Genomic DNA, 14,453 nt, shown 5'->3' with positions numbered 1-14,453 from the left:
TAAACTATTGGGGGGCCACCCCAGCCTATGGAAAAGGGTAAACAATACTGCTAAAATTTGGGTCCTCAAGACGATTATGTGGTTCTAATGAAATCTTAACTCTAAGGTTTTATTACCCAAAATATATTGCTTTGTCTACAATAGATTATAGAAAAAGAGGGGTTGCACATGGAGTATAAGCTCACAGTCAAGGAGTGACTAACATTTAACATATATTATTAGTCCCTGCCTATCTATAGGCAGGGTACTAATATTTTCACTGAGGCTGCTGACAATTCATTTTTATAAATCAATACTAACTACTTCCTAAAGTTAAAAATCACTTTATTTTTTAATTCATTTTCATCTAACAATTCCTAATTTATGATTGGCTAATAACATTTTTCCCAAGGGTAAAATTAAATTTTTGTTTCAAAAATTAGAAAAAATTCTAAGCTCTGGAAAATTCTAGAACAATTTCAACCCTTCCTACCGGTACAGCTCCAATACCACCAATACTGATCAGTTTGGAAGACATTGTAGGCGCTATTGCATCCCCCATCAATCTTCAACTCAGAGGGCACACTGCGTTGATGTCAGCCTTATAGGCAGGAGCAGTGCACTATGCATTGATGGCAAGAGGAATGTTGAGGCCATCGACGAGGGAGACGTCGTAGTAGTCTTGGTCGCTCTACGTGTACTCTGCCAATGCTGCAGGAACTGCTCCGGAGACTCTACAACTTAGTTTCCCGCTGCAGTCACCGGTCTGGCAGCTTCCTTTCCCACTCCCATCGAAAGTGCAGCCCGTTCGTTCCCAGAACCTTGCCGACGCTGTGCCCACCGCCAAATTAACCGTCCATGTCTGCCTGTGGTCAAGCCACTTCCCTCCTTCGGGCAACCCCGCTGCCCAGACTGTGTACCCGCATTGGTTCTTTATATCAAACTTAACTGCTCGAGACAAAACACAGACACATATAATAATTGTGAGTCCTAATGGAGATTTCTATACCATTTGAATTATTAAAAAAAAATGTTTATATAGGCTACTCAGCCTATTGCATAGGTAAGGAGGACACAAAAAAAGCAAAGAAGCAATGACCCAACTTTCGTAGCCGTGTATGATACGGCAATCCTCGTGTCATTTTATTCATTTGTTTATTTTTACGGGCACCTATGACCCCTCAAGTTACAAGAAGCGCAAAATGGGGCAATTCGTACTTACAACAATGATATATATAGTTTTAACAATGAATATCAGAGTGAAGATGTTATAAGTATATATATATAGAAGCGATGGTAAACAAGTTTTCCATATTAATTTCACCAATTGTTGTTAATACATTGTCTTGCTTGGAAATTTTTAGTTCTCTTATTAATATAAATTTATTAAATTATATTATTATTTATAATTTATATAAATTAATTAAAATTATTTAAATTTATATATTTCTAAAAAAAAATGAGAAAGATTGCTTTATCCTCACCACTTCTGTCATAGCAAGACAAAAAATTCCCGTTGATAATCTATTGACCCTGATTTCATTTTTGGCAAAAACCCTAGATCCTCAGATCCAAAGTTAGCCAGTACCAATTAATGTCATCCATCCTCAGATCCAATGTTAGCCAGTACCAATTAATGTCATCTGTTGCCTAATACAGTCGTTGAAAAGCATATGTGCTATCCGCAGTTAGCACCCAGTCCAATTTGCCATTGACAAGTCATTTCTGCATTGGGCCACTCCCTGATGAAGTTGTAGAGAAGCTTTGCGAATTTGGGGCTAGGCTTTTTAATGTAGAACAAAATTTGGTGCGGCAAAAATATTGAGAAAATATAAGTGAAGCAATGAGAGGTTGGGCTTTAATATATACAATATGAATTGGGATTCCTGTGTCGCTTGAATTATGAGTTTTACAGCGAAGTTCTTGGAATTACATTACATGTATAGCTTTAGGTAAAAAGTAACTTTATTTACGCATTTTTTTATGAAAGAAAGCTTAATTTAATTAATAGATGAATTTAATTTAATTTAATTTACGTTTTAGGTAAAAAAAGGTAATTTTGATTAATAGATGAATTTGTTAAAAAAGATTAAGATAATTTAAGGACTTCGTTGAATTGATTGAACGTAATTATTTATTTATTTTATATTATTGAAAAATGTATTTTAAAAAATATGGATTGAAACTAAAATTCTATAAGAAACAAGAAATAAAATGTTATAATATTAACTAAAATTTAAACTCAAAATATATAATAAAATACAAAATTTGTTATAACTCTTTAAAAGGTACTAAAATTTCTTAAAATTACCATAAAAATATTTAATACAAATTATGTTTATATAAATATACAACCCACCTTTTGATTTTTCTAAAACAAAATTTGAAAAGTAACATTTAGAGGCGTTTATTTTTTAGATAATGACGTACAGGTTTTAGGAACCTTGCAGCACATAAATAATTAAAAACTATGTTCTTAAAAGAAATACGCTTTGGACAAAACCAAATTCCATGTTGGTTACCTTGTACAAGACTGCTGAATAGAGTAGTTGCGGCTAAAAAAATCCACTGCACTGATTCACATAAAGAGAGAGGAAAGATCAATAGACTCGATCAGCTCCATGCATTGCTATCTCCCGCAACCCTCCGAGGGAAATGACTCTGATGTATGTGGCATCGCTCATCCCTTTAATGCCCAATCTAAAAGAATTTTTGCTCCCATAGACTCAATCAACTCCATAATTTTAATTATTGAGATGGATGGTATGGTTCCTCTCACCATATTTGTGCAAATAATCCCCGGCCTTATGCATGTATTTTTGGTGTTTTTCTCATCCACCTTCCATTAATGCTTGGTAGCTGCCAAAAACATTGCCAGTAATGGTGACAATCTTCTCTTTATCGAGAATATGATCTCTGGAAAATTCAAACTTAGATTTGTTACTTGTAAAGCTTTGATATGGTAGGGTCCAGAAGAATATTGGTGCTAGACAAAGTTTCTGAAATTAGGAAAATGTTTCTGAAGTAGGTGGGGGTTTCTTCCTGTGTCCTTTCGAAGATGTTGATTTTGTCTTTGCAGGACTAGAAGAATTTGGATTGTGAGAGGGTGTTGTGTGTAGAAAGCCCTCGATGTTGTCAATCCATTGAATGGAGCAAATGAAATGAAAGATCTCAAATGCAAAAGGAGGAGGAATGAGTAGAAAAGAAAGGTTAAGGAGATTGGTAAATATTGAAAGCGGAATGCATATATGAAGGGTAGGCATCAAACATGTATTGTGTCTTGGCGTCTAGATTTGGGAGCCTATCATTAAATTTTCCATAGGGACAGGTTTTGTTGTCCTTTTCTTCACTGATAAGACACTAGGCCATATGGCCACTACAAAGAATGTCAACCATTAGTTTACAAAGTAGCTCCTCCCTTTCATATAAAGGAATGCCTTCGTCCTAACTAGCATTTGCACCAAAAGAAAGTGGTACAAAGACTATAATAAGTAGCATTTGCACCAAAAGAAAGTGCAGGTGTACTTTTGTAGTTGTTTGATTTGAAAGCATAATTAAAGATTTACATAATAAAAGTAAGTTTCACTAATAGCTCTTCCCATGGAGTATACATTCTTCTACATCAATTAAATGAGAGGAGCCTTATCCTTTGGTGTAGTGTCTATCAAGCCTACTTCATATCTTATTTGTTTATTAATAACTTATTGTTATAGACTCCAAACTAATTAACAAAACCATGTTAAGTTTCATAGTATGTACCAATTCAGTCTTAATGTGAACACATTTTTTATGTAGATTCTTTAAGAAAAAATCATAATGGTATCCTTAAACTGCATCTATTGCCTTTGGTTGGCATGCCTCTAGTACAGATCCCAAGTGGTCATTTCCTCGCTTGGACATGGTGATTTGCCTCCCAAGGTGGAGAGAGAAGAAGATAAAGAGAAAGATGTTGTCGTTGACGGGTGGGATTCTCCTAAGTCATCCACCAACCCTATCGATGTATGGGGTTTTAATGATCGACATGATCACCTACTTCGTCTAGCACTACCTTAACTGCCTGAGGGCAGTTTATATATATGTAAATTTTTTAATGAATAGTTGTTAGATTTTTGGCTTTGATGTGTAAACATTCATGGGGTGATCTTTGTATCCCTGACCCCTTTTTTGTGAATATGTAACTTTAATATTTTATTAATAGAGAAGGAACTATTCATCAAAAAAACATTTAGTCATAATGGTCTAGAAAGAACTTACTTTACTCTCTTTTGAGATTAAATTCAAAATTTTAGTCGTATTGGTTGGGGTATGATCAATGCAATTATATACCAATTCTCTTTTGATTCACGTTGTTCAATGAACTAAAAAATAATGTTTAAGAGCTTATATAGGACCTAGATGTGCCATTTTTGATAATATCCATAGATTTGGTTAGGATTGATCTATCTCAAATTCAAAGTTTCATATGTGAGAACATATGTTTGGTATGTATTTCAAGCAAAAAATGATTAACCAAATTGTAATAATTGATAACATGTGTCTATTAATCTAGGAATATGTTACTAAAAAAACTACAATTGTAATGATTGAAATTTGAGAAAAACAAAATGGTAATCATCTATAAAAAGTGATAATGATCTAAACATGGAGCACTGTTTTTTCTTTTTGTGGCTAGTTCACAAAAAATTCAAGGAAGCCACCTCCATAGTTGTAGGTTAAACCTATTGGTGCACCCCTTGTACCTTTATTGGAGGTATCAATAAAATTAGATCATTCACATGATTAAAGGAATAGTTGAATTAGATAACACAACGAATAAAGATATTATTTATATTGATAGGTTTAATACTTTTAATATGAATATCTAGATTATTAGTATCAATTACAATGGAATAATAGTTATATGATTAAATGATTTTTGATTTTTTTAATATGGCATCTATGTTGTTCTAAAACTAAATCAATTGTATTTTTGGAAGATATGAAATATAAGATAAAATGAATAACAATATGAATTAATAATATTTGAACTTAAACACTATTTACTACAAATATTATGAATAACATGGCCATTGATTAGCCAATTAAAGAAGAATAATAGTTGCACAATTTAATGATATTTAGACATTATAATAGCTTGTAAGTTAATATTATAGGATTTTTTGTTCTTACTTCATCAAACTTTATATTATGTTTGCATCAATTGTACGATTGGAAAAGAATAGTGAAAAATGAAAAGTATTTATATTGATAAGTTTATAGGTCTCATTTTACATTGTAATAATAGATCATCGAGTGTGCTTTGAAGCATTAATGCAAAAAAAATATCATATCGTTGAATCTGTAGACAACATAAATAAGATTAGAGTGTTTGTAATAGATATTATAGATAGTGTGAATAATTTTATTATTACTTATGCTAATTAAAGTGGAATAATAGTTATACAACTAAAGGATACTAAAAAAATCACAAGATAATTTTTAATGGTTAAAAGTCCAACAAACCTTGGCATCAAATTTACATCAGTTAACATAGAAGACCATTTACATGATTGAAAAAATTTAATTATGTCAAATAAAATAGAATAATAATTAAACAATTAAAAGATACTTTAAAATTGTCATATTATGCTTACTTTTTTCTAATTTTCTTAAATGTTTAATTGAATGAAATGTAGATCATTAACAACATATACACAACAAAGAAATGGCATGACTTATTAATGTGAACACATATCAAATGTTGATTCTTAGAACCAGCAAAGAGAAACCAAAAACCAAGACGATATATGTATATTTCGTTTGAAACATAAATATTATAATTTCGTACCTCTCTTAGAATTTTTGAAGAAATTAAAAGCATCATCAAAGGTGATGAATGGAGCAGGAACATTTTCACTTTGGAGAATAAATCCATTAAAAAATCAAGAAAATATTCATGAGAAGTGAATCCAAAGTTCTATCATGTCCAACTCAAAGTTTTCTGAAGCTTTACAATTTGAATAGAGCTTCGATTAATTGTTTGCCAAATATGAACAATAAAACACCATATCTAGAAAGCATGCATGCTAGAGAAAATTTCATGGAAGATTTCTTAACATAAAACTAGCTTTATACAACCATAAACACAAGCTTCGATGCCAATTCCTTAGAATGCAGTAGTGACAATACCTGGGGGTTTCTCTTCAATTATGCTGCTCTTATTGGTTGAACATTGTTTATAGCACTCAGATTAGCTGGACAGCTGAGTGCAGATAGAGTGGACAATCGAGTGGGTGAGTTGTGTTAAATAGTGTGTCGGACAGGCTGTCAATGGCCATGATCTTATCATAACCCCAAATACGTCAACAAGATTTCTCTAAGATTTTCTTGTTATGAGAATCGCTGAGAAAAATCAAAAGTTGATAACCATTTCTATAATGTTGTATTTTGATTCAAGCGCCTTTCATGATCACACAATCAAATTTGCCTTTTATGATTATAAAACAATATGCTCGCAAAGTCAAATATACAGACTCAAACTTTTTTCCTGGTATTTTGTCTGGCGGTGTGAGACAAATTCTAGTTGCTTGCAACCTAATAGGAAAAGCCTATCAGCTAACTAGTGATTTTACATATCTTAAGGTGTAATGGATATGTGGAAGAGATATTTTAGATTAATAAAGGAAATTTCATAAATGAACACCTCAAGACCCTTATTTTTCCATTTGTATATTCTCAATCCTTGATTTTTTATGACAGAAGTTATTGTCATGTAAATGATTGTAAAATTGATGAGATGTTTTCCCTGTGTTTGCATGAGTCCTATATGAGTCCACTAGCATTCATACTAACAATAAACTCATTTAGTTTTTCCAAAAAGAATGTTTCTGGTTATCACCAGTGAGTCTTAGTGGGTTGGATCTATATTTGTGTGAGTGCTGAAAAATTAATAAATTTTAAGTATTGCAACGCATACTATTGTGTTCCATTTGTTCGTCACAATTACATGAACAGATAGAATTGAACATACTATGTGCTAAATTTCTAATTGCCCATGGTGACCTGTAACAGTTGAAGAGTGGGAGTTAATGTGAAACTTGACTACTAGTAATGTCATGATAGAGAGAACATTCACACTGGATTATAGTTGTGAGAATGGTTTGTATTTTAATTTGGTGATCTTGAATAATAATAGATCAAGTTTCTAACTTGTATAGTTCATTGTACCAAGTAGTTGTAGTTGCAACTTAGGGGTTGTTTTCATGGTGGGCAAGATTAATCTGGTTTTGGAGAAGCTAAAGAATGTCTTCTAACTACAATAGAACTTAACAAGGAGATATAAGATCTGACTTGAATATTATGCTTGAAAAATTGGCATGACAAGAGTCTTTCTAAATCAGAGATTCCTTTCGCTTGTCACTAAACAATAAATATTAATATCAACAATTCCGAAGAGTTTGAATTTTGGTTACATATTGAGGGGGGTTGATAGTCAAAATGAGTTTGAACTTGTTTCCCCACTCACTTGTGTGTTGTGCATACAAGAAACTTGGAATTGATTGGCAACTATTGAACCTTTGTTGACCAACTAAAACCTTTTATTGGATCTCTAGTGAATGAATCAAAGGATAAAGCAATCAGTCTAAAAATCATTATAAAATAAGGTTCTTTGCGTAAGACACAAATTGGGAACATCTGCAGCTGTCTAAGACTGATGTTGAATTTCAAAATATTTGTTTGGCTTGATGGAATTGAATATCTCATTTCTAGAGAGCAATTAAAAGATGTAATAGTTATGTTGGTCAATGAACGACATGCAAACCAATCAACCTATCATTTTTATTTTTTAATTTGCAATTATTAATTATATTTGATGAAATTATGTTCTTATTTGATATCAAAATATTTTTTCTCCATGTTATTCATCTAGTTATAATTGAAGATAATTTCTTTTGAAGAATCATGTGATGTTATCAACAATCTTATGTTGAGATTTTGACTGGTAGTATATGTTATATAGAATTGTAATCATGGATAAATAATATAATCTCATATATTCTTACCATGTCCTCAATATACATTGTCATGTAATCATATTAGCAAAACGACACCAATGTTAGTTCTTGAACATGTATATTTATCTATTTTTTTCTCATTTCATATTCTCATATTTATTAGATAATTAAACAAGCTCTTATTGTGTACCTAATTGTTACTTTGAAGTCATTAGCTTTTCTTGCAATTCATTCTCTCTACTTTGTATTCTTTCTAGTAGAACACATTATAAATTGTGTAATTGCACAATAAAACATTTCAGAATACATTATTTTATAGTAATTCTCTTTATATAATTTGGTCTCTAGTTTGTATTCTCCCAAGTATAAGACATGCGTAATTGCACAATAACACCTTTTAGGATATTTTATTTTATATTAATCATTTTTATATAATTTGGTCTCTAAATAATTACTTTACAAATATATTTAGGATTGTTAATACTTTGAAATGCACACTCATTTTAGAATTTTTCAAAACTTCTATTCTTTTGTGATATAATTAAGCTTTTGTAATATAATTAATATGATGAGTCAAATCTATATATTTTTATTTCATGTATTCTATTAAGAAGATTATATTTTTAATGTTTGAGTTAATTGAATTATACTAAATATTACTTTTCGATTACTTTTTATTTTACTTACTTTACCATTAATGACCCTTCAATATATTTCCCAAAATATATCTCTCTGTATTCTAATTATATAAAATAAAATAAAATTCTATTACAAGAAAAAAGCTGCCATCTCTTCCATCCTTTTCTCATCTATTTTATAAGATGAATTTAATAAAGTCCTTCAAATATTCTTGTCTTTTTATTTTACTTAATTTACATTGACCCTTCAATATATTGTCTATAATGTATCTTTCTTTCATTCAAATTATATAAAATAAAGTTGTATTCTATTATAGGAAAAAACTACCATCTCTTGGTTCCTTTTATCTATTTTATAGGATGAATTTGACAAAAACATTCTTCAAATTCTATAAAGAAAAATTGAATCTTATTATTAAAATTTTATTATACATTTCTTATCTATTTTATAATGTAAAAGTTTCCTAAAAAGGATTTTCTACTACAATAAAAATAAAATATTTTTGCACTCCTAAATTTATACACTTGCACTTATTGTAGTTTTAAGATGTTACATCATTTGACCATGGACAAGAAGCTCTAAGCATGAGAGGAGATACAAGCTAAAGTCATGGAGAGTTGCCCCTTCATTTACATTGATGTCATAGAGGCTATGCGGTTGTTGAATCTCACATTGATTGAAGATTTTAAAATTTTAATTGATTTATTAAAAAATGTGATGTTTTCCATATGATGCCTAGGTGAAATAAATCAATTTGAAATTACCCCTATACACTGAGAGAATTTAGCTAAAACATTGAAAACTAAATAAGAAATGACAACACCTAGCAACTTATTTATCAAATTAACTGAGCTTAAGAAGGGATGATAAGTAAAATTTATCAAGGAAGCATGCTCTTTTAAAAGATTTGTAAAAAGGTAGAAATAACAAAGGGATGACCTTATTGGTAAATATTAAGGTTAAAGATTTATCAATGTCTTCCTTATTTGTTTCAAAAGGAAACTTCTAATTTGTATGAATGAAAAATGTGTAATCATGTTATTCTATCCTATCATTATTATGTAAAAAATTATTAAAATTTTCCATGAATCAAATTTGTTAAAAAAATTGAGAATAGTTCAATGAACTAGCAAATATTTTAAAGGATATAATAAAAGACTATTGAGGAACTTGAATCATGTTCCAACATTTCTACTCTTTCCTAATATCCAACAACCAAAAAATTGAGAGTAGTTCTTTTTTCTAGAAAAGATTTGTAATGAAATTCATTAAAAAATAATAATTAAAATATTAAGGGTAAGTGCAGGATCATGGTGTACCAAACTATGGCCTTAAGTGGCAGTGAAAAATTAGCAAATCAGGGTTATGTCAACTTGACACATAATTTTAAAGTGGTTATGGACTTTATATCAAAATGTTGTAAGAAAATAATCTATAGGAAATTGAATGTAGTTTCTAAACTACTAGGCCTTATCAGGAGAAAACAAAATTGATTGGTCAAAAGTTTGGATTTTAATGTAGTACTACAAAAATTTCAGGGTGAAAATAAAAAGTAGGTGTATGTCTGACAACCTTAATCAAAATCAAATGATAATATTTTTTAAATATAATTATAGATATAAAAAGTAGACTCATGCCTAGATGTGACACACATTTTTTGGTATTTTTATTCCAAATAAATAATTAAATATGAATTTTCTACCCAAATATTTTCGGAAAAAAAAAACTCATGTGTTTGACCACCTAAACTAGTCGAAAATTTTACCAAATTTAATTTTTTTTAAAAAATTCTTATACTAGGCGAAGCATAGAATGTGAAGCAACTTTTAGATTTCAAAAATGTTATACCGTTTGAAAGTTATAGCTATTTTTCAATCAGTATGTCAATCAGCACTTTACAATAATCTTCATTGATAATTAACTAATAAATACATATCGAACTTAGAATTTGATAGCAATATTATCGATGGAATCTCGAGAGTGATATTAAAAAACCCTTTTTGTTACATTCAATTTCGATCAAAATAACATTGTCAGATGGCTACCCGAAGTCTGAGTGTCACTAAAACCCTCCTCAAAAACCTTTTTTGGGTTGACCGAGTAGGGTTGGTAAATACCAGGCCTAATCGGATATCTGATATGGCTTGGTGACTTCCCATCACTTTTTGGCGCGAAATTTCAAAAGGCAAGTTTTTTTTTTTAATTTTAAATATGGAGGGAAACAAATTTAAAGGGAACTAAACATAAAACAATAACTTTACACAATTTTAGAAGAAATTATATATTCTGTGAATGTATGAACATTAATATTATAATTATTATTACATTATACTAATATATATGATTATTATTATTAAATATAATATAATTTTAAATATAATATAGTGATATATATATAATAGTATTATATGACAAAATTATTCTATATAATAATATATATATTGTTATTATTATTATTAAATCTATAATCTAGTAACATGTATGATTATTATTGTTATATAATCTAATAATATATTATTATTATATTAAAATATAAAATATAATATATTTATTAAATATAATATATTTATTAAATATAATATATTTATTAAATATAATATTGACATGTAATGGGTCGAAGGGAGTCATAGGTCACCTTATGACCCCCTTTGACCCATAAGAATGATTCTAATATGTCCCTAGCAGTCCTAGGACCCCAATGGACATATGTCATCATGTAATGGGTCGAAGGGAGTCATAGGTCAACCTATGACCCCCTTTGACCCATATGAAGCATTCTAATATGTCACTAGGGGTCCTAGGAACCCTAGGGACATATGTCACCATGTAATGGGTCGAAGGGGGTCATAGCTCACCCTATGACCCCCTTTGACCCATAAGAATGATTCTAATATGTCCCTATGGGTCATAGGATCGCTAGGGAAATCTGGCATCATGTAATGGGTCCAAGGGGGTCATAGGTCATAGGTCACTCTATGACCCCGTTTGACCCATAAGAACGATTCTTATATGTCCCGAGGGGTCCTAGGAACCCTAGAGACATATGTCATCATTTAATAGGTCAAAGGGGGTCATAGGTCAAATTATAACCCCCTTTGACCCATAAGAATGGTTCTAATATGTTCCTACAAGTCCTAGGACCCCTAGGGACATACGTCATCTTGTAATGGGTCGAAGGGGGTCATAGGTCACCCTATGACCCCCTTTGACCCATATGAATGATTCTAATATGTCCCTACGGGTCCTAGGACCCCTAGGGACATATGTCATCATGTAATGGGTCGAAGAGCGTCATAGGTCAACTTATGACACCCTTTGACCCATAAGAATAATTCTAATATGTATCTAGGGGTCCTAGGATCCCTAGAGACATATGTCATCATGTAATGCGTCGAAGGGGGTCATAGGTCACCCTATGACCCCCTTTGAACAATATGAAGGAATCTAATATGTCCCTAGGGTCCTAAGACCCCTAGGGACATATGTCATCATTAAATAGGTCGAAGGGGGTCGTAGGTCAACCTACGACCCCCTTTGACCCATAAGAATGATTCTAATATGTCCCTAGGGGTCCTAGGACCCCTAGCGACATATGTCATCATTTAATAGGTCGAGGGGGGTCATAGGTTAACCTATGACCCCCTTTGACCCATAAGAATGATTCTAATATGTCCTTAGGGGTCCTAGGACCCCTAGGGACATATGTTGTCATGTAATGGGTCGAAGGGCATCATAGGTCACCCTATGACCCCCTTTCACCCATAAGAATGATTCTAATATGTCCCTAGGGGTCGTAGGACCCCCAAGGACATATGTCACCATTTAATGGGTCGAAGGGGGTCATAGGTCAACCTATCACCCCCTTTAACCCATAAGAAGCATTATAATATGTCCCTGGGGGTCCTAGGACCCCTAGGGACATATGTCATTATGTAATGAGTGGAAGAGGATCATAGGTCACCCTATGACCCCCTTTCACCCATATGAATGATTCTAATATGTCCCTAGGGGTCCTAGGACCCCTACAGACATATGTCATCATTTAATGGGTCAAAGGGGGCAATAGGTCAACCTATCACCCCCTTGAACCCATAAGAATGATTTTAATATGTCCTTAGGGGTCCTAGATCCCCTAAGGACATATGTCATCATGTAATACATCGAAGGGGGTCATAGGTCATCCTATGAACCCCTTTGACCCATACGAACAATTCTAATATGTCCCTAGGGGTCCGAAGACCACTAGGGACATATTTTGTCATGTAATGGGTCGAAGGGGGTCATAGGTCAACCTATGACCCCCTTTGACCCATATGAACAATTCTAATATATCATTAGGTGTCCTAGGACCCTTAGGGATATATGTCATCATGTAATGGGTTGACCTATGACCCCCTTTGACCTATATGAATGATTCTAATATGTCCCTAGGGCTCTTAGGACCCCTAGGGACATATGTCATCATTTAATGGGTCGACCTATGACCCCCTTTGACACATAAGAATGATTCTAATATGTCCCTAGGGGTACTAGGAACCCTAGGGACATATGTCAACATGTAATGGATCGAAGGGGGTCATAGGTCACCCTATGGCCCCCTTTGACCCATAAGAACAATTCTAATATGTCCCTAGGAGTCCTAAGACACCTAGGTACATATGTCATCATGTAATGGGTCGAAGGGGGTCATAGGTCAACCTATGACCTTTTACCCACAAGAATGATTCTAATATGTCCCTAGGGGTCCTAGTACCCCTAGGGACATATGCCATCATGTAATGGGTCGAAGGGAGTCATAGGTCAACCTATGACCCCCTTCTACCCATAAGAATGATTCTAATATGTCCGTAGGGGTCCTAGGACTCCTAGGGACATATGTCTACGGACATATGTCGTCATGTAATGGATCGAAGGAGGTCATAGGTCAACCTATGAACCCCTTTGACCCATAAGAACGATTCCAATATGTCCATAGGGGTCCTAGGACCCCTAGGGACATATGTCCTCATTTAATGGGTTGAAAGAGGTCATAGGTACACTTATGACCCTCTGGGATCCATAAGAACGATTCTAACATGTTGTCATGTAATGGGTAGAAGGGGGTCATAGGTCAACCTATGATCCCCATTGATCCATAAGAATGATTCTAATATGTCCTTAGGGGTCCTAGGACCCCTAGGGACATATGTCGTCATGTAATGGGTCGAAGGGGGTCATAGGTCACCCTTTGACCCCCTTTGACCTATAAGAATGATTCTAATATGTCCCTAGGGGGTCCTAGGACCTCTAAGGACATATGTCATCATTTAATGGGTTGAAGGGGGTCATAGGTCAACCTATGATCCCCTTTGACCCATAAGAATGATTCTAATATGTCTCTAGGGGTCCTAGGACCCCTAGGGACAGATGTCGTCATGTAATGGGTTAAAGGAGCTCATAGGTCACCCTATGACCCCCTTTGACATATATGAACGATTCTAATATGTCCCTAGGGGTCCTAGGACCCCTTTGGACATATATCAGCATTTAATGGGTTGAAGGGTGTTATAGGTCAACCTATGACCCCCTTTAACCCATAAAATGATTCTAATATGTCTCTAGGGGTCCTAGGAGGGACATATATCATCATGTAATCGGTCAAAGGGGGTCATAGGTCAACTTGTGACACTGGTTGACCTATAAGAACGATTCTAATATGTCCCTAGGGGTCCTAAGACCCCTAGGGACATATGTTGTCATGTAATGGGTCGAAGGGGTTCATCAGTCACCTTATGACCCCCTTTGACCCATAAGAATGATTCCAATATGTACCTAGGGGGCCTAGGACCCCTAGGGAAATAT

At 33.2% G+C, this 14,453-nt stretch overlaps 1 pseudogene; it reads right to left on the bottom strand.

The window, feature by feature from the left end:
- Positions 1-458: 458 nt before the first annotated feature.
- LOC149571376 (pathogenesis-related protein-like) lies at positions 459-1,121 on the bottom strand (annotated as a pseudogene).
- Between the last annotated feature and the right edge of the window lie 13,332 nt (positions 1,122-14,453).

This window comes from Cupressus sempervirens, chromosome 2 (genome assembly GCF_028749045.1).
Source record: "Cupressus sempervirens isolate cs-2001-9-10 chromosome 2, ASM2874904v1, whole genome shotgun sequence".
In the NCBI taxonomy this organism is placed as follows: domain Eukaryota; kingdom Viridiplantae; phylum Streptophyta; class Pinopsida; order Cupressales; family Cupressaceae; genus Cupressus; species Cupressus sempervirens.
The sequence above is the reverse complement of the archived record's forward strand: the minus strand, read 5'-3'. Positions and strand labels throughout refer to the sequence as shown.